The sequence below is a fragment of the Hippocampus guttulatus genome, unplaced genomic scaffold, assembly GCF_054856545.1.
Source record: "Hippocampus guttulatus isolate MCC_2025c unplaced genomic scaffold, RoL_Hgut_1.0 HiC_scaffold_38, whole genome shotgun sequence".
Taxonomy (NCBI): Eukaryota; Metazoa; Chordata; class Actinopteri; order Syngnathiformes; family Syngnathidae; genus Hippocampus; species Hippocampus guttulatus.
Genome location: NW_028233897.1, coordinates 105,001 through 112,500, shown reverse-complemented (window position 1 = coordinate 112,500; position 7,500 = coordinate 105,001).

Genomic DNA, 7,500 nt, shown 5'->3' with positions numbered 1-7,500 from the left:
GCCGCACCCCTGGTACCCTCAGCGGCACCCCTGGTACCCTCAGCCTTACCCCTGGTACCCTCAGCCGCACCCCTGGTACCCTCAGCGGCACCCCTGGTACCCTCAGCGGCACCCCTGGTACCCTCAGCCGTACCCCTGGTACCCTCAGCCGAACCCCTGGTACCCTCAGCGGCACCCCTGGTACCCTCAGCGGCACCCCTGGTACCCTCAGCGGCACCCCTGGTACCCTCAGCGGCACCCCTGGTACCCTCAGCCGTACCCCTGGTACCCTCAGCGGCACCCCTGGTACCCTCAGCCGTACCCCTGGTACCCTCAGCGGCACCCCTGGTACCCTCAGCGGCACCCCTGGTACCCTCAGCTGCACCCCTGGTACCCTCAGCGGCACCCCTGGTACCCTCAGCGGCACCCCTGGTACCTCCGCCATTGAAAATGAATGGGCGGCCTTCCCACCTGCCGTCAGCCGCCCGGAGGGGGAAATAGAAAATATTCGAAAGTGCGGAGCTCCGCCGTCAGAGGCCGGCTTTTCGCCCGGGGTATCCGCCCCGGGGCGCCTCTCGGGCGACCTTCCCAACTGCCGTCGGCCGCCCGGAGGGGGAAATAGAAAATATTCGAAAGTGCGGAGCTCCGCCGTCAGAGGCCGGCTTTTCGCCCGAGGTATCCGCCCCGGGCGCCTCTCGGGCGGCCTTCCCAACTGCCGTCGGCCGCCCGGAGGGGGAAATAGAAAATATTCGAAAGTGCGGAGCTCCGCCGTCAGAGGCCGGCTTTTCGCCCGAGGTATCCGCCCCGGGCGCCTCTCGGGCGGCCTTCCCAACTGCCGTCGGCCGCCCGGAGGGGGAAATAGAAAATATTCGAAAGTGCGGAGCTCCGCCGTCAGAGGCCGGCTTTTCGCCCGAGGTATCCGCCCCGGGCGCCTCTCGGGCGGCCTTCCCAACTGCCGTCGGCCGCCCGGAGGGGGAGATAGAAAATATTCGAAAGTGCGGAGCTCCGCCGTCAGAGGCCGGCTTTTCGCCCGAGGTATCCGCCCCGGGCGCCTCTCGGGCGGCCTTCCCAACTGCCGTCGGCCGCCCGGAGGGGGAAATAGAAAATATTCGAAAGTGCGGAGCTCCGCCGTCAGAGGCCGGCTTTTCGCCCGAGGTATCCGCCCCGGGCGCCTCTCGGGCGGCCTTCCCAACTGCCGTCGGCCGCCCGGAGGGGGAGATAGAAAATATTCGAAAGTGCGGAGCTCCGCCGTCAGAGGCCGGCTTTTCGCCCGAGGTATCCGCCCCGGGCGCCTCTCGGGCGGCCTTCCCAACTGCCGTCGACCGCCCGGAGGGGGAAATAGAAAATATTCGAAAGTGCGGAGCTCCGCCGTCAGAGGCCGGCTTTTCGCCCGAGGTATCCGCCCCGGGCGCCTCTCGGGCGGCCTTCCCAACTGCCGTCGACCGCCCGGAGGGGGAGATAGAAAATATTCGAAAGTGCGGAGCTCCGCCGTCAGAGGCCGGCTCCACGCTTCATTCATCCGACCGAGACGCCTCTCCGCCGGCCACACTCGGCTGCGGGGCCGGCCCGCTCTCCGCCATTGAAAATGAATGGGGGGCATTTTCTCATGCTTTCAATCCGCCTAAGAGGCATCTTTCCCGGCCAACTTTGTGCCCCTGGTACCTCCAGCATCGAGAAAGCATGGTGACTCGTCCGACACATGCCCCCCTATATACGTTTCGGAAAGTATTTTGGTGAACGGTCACTTTCTAAGCCTTTCGCCTTCTTGACCCCCTAACTCCGCATATCTGGTTTACCTACTACAGCGCCCCTAACGACCAAAATCGGTACTGCTACCCCTGGTACCCCCGCCATTGAAAATGAATGGGGGAATTTTTTTAATCCCCCAGGCCGGCCAGGAGGCCCCTTTCCCGGCCAAACTCGCACGCTGGGCCGGCCCGCTCTTTACCCCTGGTACCCCCGCCATTGAAAATGAATGGGGGAATTTTTTTCAATCTCCCAGGCCGGCCAGGAGGGCTCTTTCCCGGCCACACTCGCACGCCGGGCCGGCCCGCTCTTTACCCCTGGTACCCCCAGCTCTACCCCTGGTACCCCCGCCATTGAAAATGAATGGGGGAATTTTTTCAATCTCCCAATCCGACCAAGAGGCCTCTTTTCCGGCCAAACTCGCACGCCGGGCCGGCCCGCTCTTTACCCCTGGTACCCCCAGCTCTACCCCTGGTACCCCCGCCATTGAAAATGAATGGGGGAATTTTTTCAATCTCCCAATCCGACCAAGAGGCCTCTTTTCCGGCCAAACTCGCACGCCGGGCCGGCCCGCTCTTTACCCCTGGTACCCCCAGCTCTACCCCTGGTACCCCCGCCATTGAAAATGAATGGGGGAATTTTTTCAATCTCCCAATCCGACCAAGAGGCCTCTTTTCCGGCCAAACTCGCACGCCGGGCCGGCCCGCTCTTTACCCCTGGTACCCCCAGCTCTACCCCTGGTACCCCCGCCATTGAAAATGAATGGGGGAATTTTTTCAATCTCCCACGCCGGCCAAGAGGCCTTTTTCCCGGGCACGCACGCTCGCCGGGCCGGCCCGCTATTATTAAACTCTCACCCCTGCAAGGAGGCCTTTTTCCCGGGCACGCACGCTCGCGGGGCCGGCCCGCTATTATTAAACTCTCACGCCGGCCAAGAGGCCTTTTTCCCGGGCACGCACGCTCGCCGGGCCGGCCCGCTATTATTAAACTCTCACGCCTGCAAGGAGGCCTTTTTCCCGGGCACGCACGCTCGCCGGGCCGGCCCGCTATTATTGAACTCTCACGCCTGCAAGGAGGCCTTTTTCCCGGGCACGCACGCTCGCGGAGCCGGCCCGCTATTATTAAACTCTCACGCCTGCAAGGAGGCCTTTTTCCCGGGCACGCACGCTCGCCGGGCCGGCCCGCTATTATTAAACTCTCACGCCGGCCAAGAGGCCCTTTTCCCGGGCACGCACGCTCGATGAGCCGGCCCGCTATTATTAAACTCTCACGCCGGCCAAGAGGCCCTTTTCCCGGGCACGCACGCTCGATGAGCCGGCCCGCTATTATTAAACTCTCACGCCGGCCAAGAGGCCTTTTTCCCGGCCACGCACGCTCGCGGAGCCGGCCCGCTATTATTAAACTCTCACGCCTGCAAGGAGGCCTTTTTCCCGGGCACGCACGCTCGCCGGGCCGGCCCGCTATTATTAAACTCTCACGCCGGCCAAGAGGCCCTTTTCCCGGGCACGCACGCTCGATGAGCCGGCCCGCTATTATTAAACTCTCACGCCGGCCAAGAGGCCCTTTTCCCGGGCACGCACGCTCGCCGAGCCGGCCCGCTATTATTAAACTCTCACGCCGGCCAAGAGGCCTTTTTCCCGGCCACGCACGCTCGCGGAGCCGGCCCGCTATTATTAAACTCTCACGCCTGCAAGGAGGCCTTTTTCCCGGGCACGCACGCTCGCCGGGCCGGCCCGCTATTATTAAACTCTCACGCCGGCCAAGAGGCCCTTTTCCCGGGCACGCACGCTCGATGAGCCGGCCCGCTATTATTAAACTCTCAGGCCCGCTATTATTAAACTCTCACGCCGGCCAAGAGGCCCTTTTCCCGGGCACGCACGCTCGATGAGCCGGCCCGCTATTATTAAACTCTCACGCCTGCAAGGAGGCCTTTTTCCCGGGCACGCACGCTCGCTGAGCCGGCCCGCTATTATTAAACTCTCACGCCGGCCAAGAGGCCCTTTTCCCGGGCACGCACGCTCGATGAGCCGGCCCGCTATTATTAAACTCTCACGCCGGCCAAGAGGCCCTTTTCCCGGGCACGCACGCTCGCCGAGCCGGCCCGCTATTATTAAACTCTCACGCCGGCCAAGAGGCCTTTTTCCCGGGCACGCACGCTCGCCGAGCCGGCCCGCTATTATTAAACTCTCACGCCGGCCAGGAGGCATTTTTCCCGGGCACGCACGCTCGCCGTGCAGGCCCGCCATTTGCCTACCACACCGCCGTCTGGCGGACACCAAGCGGTACCGCCGACCCCTCCCGTTGAAAATGAATGGGGGATTTTTTTTCAATCCCCCAAGCCGGCCAAGAGGCCTTTTTCCCGGGCACGCACGCTCGATGAGCCGGCCCGCTATTATTAAACTCTTACGCCTGCAAGGAGGCCTTTTTCCCGGGCACGCACGCTCGCCGAGCCGGCCCGCTATTATTAAACTCTCACGCCTGCAAGGAGGCCTTTTTCCCGGGCACGCACGCTCGATGAGCCGGCCCGCTATTATTAAACTCTCACGCCGGCCAGGAGGCCTTTTTCCCGGGCACGCACGCTCGCCGTGCAGGCCCGCCATTTGCCTACCACACCGCCGTCTGGCGGACACCACGCGGTACCGCCGACCCCTCCCGTTGAAAATGAATGGGGGATTTTTTTTTACAATCCCCCAAGCCGGCCAAGAGGCCTTTTTCCCGGGCACGCACGCTCGATGAGCCGGCCCGCTATTATTAAACTCTCACGCCGGCCAAGAGGCCCTTTTCCCGGGCACGCACGCTCGATGAGCCGGCCCGCTATTATTAAACACTCACGCCTGCAAGGAGGCCTTTTTCCCGGGCACGCACGCTCGCCGGGCCGGCCCGCTATTATTAAACTCTCACGCCGGCCAAGAGGCCTTTTTCCCGGGCACGCACGCTCGATGAGCCGGCCCGCTATTATTAAACTCTTACGCCTGCAAGGAGGCCTTTTTCCCGGGCACGCACGCTCGCCGAGCCGGCCCGCTATTATTAAACTCTCACGCCTGCAAGGAGGCCTTTTTCCCGGGCACGCACGCTCGCAGAGCCGGCCCGCTATTATTAAACTCTCACGCCGGCCAGGAGGCCTTTTTCCCGGGCACGCACGCTCGCCGTGCAGGCCCGCCATTTGCCTACCACACCGCCGTCTGGCGGACACCAAGCGGTACCGCCGACCCCTCCCGTTGAAAATGAATGGGGGATTTTTTTTTCAATCCCCCAAGCCGGCCAAGAGGCCTTTTTCCCGGGCACGCACGCTCGATGAGCCGGCCCGCTATTATTAAACTCTCACGCCGGCCAAGAGGCCCTTTTCCCGGGCACGCACGCTCGATGAGCCGGCCCGCTATTATTAAACGCTCACGCCTGCAAGGAGGCCTTTTTCCCGGGCACGCACGCTCGCCGGGCCGGCCCGCTATTATTAAACTCTCACGCCGGCCAAGAGGCCTTTTTCCCGGGCACGCACGCTCTCCGGGCCGGCCCGCTATTATTAAACTCTCACGCCTGCAAGGAGGCCTTTTTCCCGGGCACGCACGCTCGCCGTGCAGGCCCGCCATTTGCCTACCACACCGCCGTCTGGCGGACACCAAGCGGTACCGCCGACCCCTCCCGTTGAAAATGAATGGGGGATTTTTTTTCAATCCCCCAAGCCGGCCAAGAGGCCTTTTTCCCGGGCACGCACGCTCGCCGGGCCGGCCCGCTATTATTAAACGCTCAGGCCGGCCAAGAGGCCCTTTTCCCGGGCACGCACGCTCGCAGAGCCGGTCCGCTATTATTAAACGCTCACGCCTGCAAGGAGGCCTTTTTCCCGGGCACGCACGCTCGCCGGGCCGGCCCGCTATTATTAAACTCTCACCCCTGCAAGGAGGCCTTTTTCCCGGGCACGCACGCTCGCGGGGCCGGCCCGCTATTATTAAACTCTCACGCCGGCCAAGAGGCCCTTTTCCCGGGCACGCACGCTCGCCGAGCCGGCCCGCTATTATTAAACTCTCACGCCTGCAAGGAGGCCCTTTTCCCGGGCACGCACGCTCGATGAGCCGGCCCGCTATTATTAAACTCTCACGCCTGCAAGGAGGCCTTTTTCCCGGGCACGCACGCTCGCGGGGCCGGCCCGCTATTATTAAACGCTCAGGCCGGCCAAGAGGCCCTTTTCCCGGGCACGCACGCTCGATGAGCCGGCCCGCTATTATTAAACGCTCAGGCCGGCCAAGAGGCCCTTTTCCCGGGCACGCACGCTCGCAGAGCCGGCCCGCTATTATTAAACTCTCACGCCTGCAAGGAGGCCCTTTTCCCGGGCACGCACGCTCGATGAGCCGGCCCGCTATTATTAAACTCTCACGCCTGCAAGGAGGCCTTTTTCCCGGGCACGCACGCTCGCCGGGCCGGCCCGCTATTATTAAACTCTCACGCCTGCAAGGAGGCCTTTTTCCCGGGCACGCACGCTCGCCGGGCCGGCCCGCTATTATTAAACGCTCACGCCTGCAAGGAGGCCTTTTTCCCGGGCACGCACGCTCGCCGGGCCGGCCCGCTATTATTAAACTCTCACGCCGGCCAAGAGGCCCTTTTCCCGGGCACGCACGCTCGATGAGCCGGCCCGCTATTATTAAACTCTCACGCCTGCAAGGAGGCCTTTTTCCCGGGCACGCACGCTCGCCGGGCCGGCCCGCTATTATTAAACGCTCACGCCTGCAAGGAGGCCTTTTTCCCGGGCACGCACGCTCGCCGGGCCGGCCCGCTATTATTAAACTCTCACGCCGGCCAAGAGGCCCTTTTCCCGGGCACGCACGCTCGATGAGCCGGCCCGCTATTATTAAACTCTCACGCCGGCCAAGAGGCCTTTTTCCCGGGCACGCACGCTCGCCGAGCCGGCCCGCCTTTTGCCTACCACACCGCCGTCTGGCGGACACCGACCCCTGGTACATCTGCCATTGAAAATGAATGGGGGAATTTTTTCAAACTCCCAATCCGAGCAAGAGGCCCCTTTTCCGGCCACACTCGCCCGCCGGGCCGGCCCGCTCTTTACCCCTGGTACCCCCAGCAACACCCCTGGTACCCCCAGCCTTGCCCCTGGTACCTCCCCCATTGAAAATGAATGGTGACCCCTGGTACCCCCAGCAACACCCCTGGTACCCTCAACCTTACCCCTGGTACCCTCAGCTGCACCCCTGGTACCCTCAGCCTTACCCCTGGTACCCCCAGCCAGCTTCGCCCCTGGTACCCCCAGCCTTGCCCCTGGTACCTCCGCCATTGAAAATGAATGGGGGAATTTTTTCAAACTCCCAATACGACCAAGAGGCCCCTTTTCCGGCCAAACTCGCACGCCGGGCCGGCCCGCTCTTTACCCCTGGTACCCCCAGCTCTACCCCTGGTACCCCCGCCATTGAAAATGAATGGGGGAATTTTTTCAAACTCCCAATCCGACCAAGAGGCCCCTTTTCCGGCCACACTCGCCCGCCGGGCCGGCCCGCTCTTTACCCCTGGTACCCCCAGCCTTGCCCCTGGTACCTCCGCCATTGGAAATGAATGGGGGATTTTTTTCAAACTCCCAATCCGACCGAGAGGCCTCTTTCCCGGCCACACTCGCCCGCCGGGCCGGCCCGCTCTTTACCCCTGGTACCCTCAGCGGCACCCCTGGTACCTCCGCCGCGGAGGAAAAATATGGGGAATTTTCTCATTCTCCCAATCCGGCCGAGGGGCCCCTCCGCCGGCCACGCTTCGCCTCGTCGCCGGCCCCCTCCTATGGTG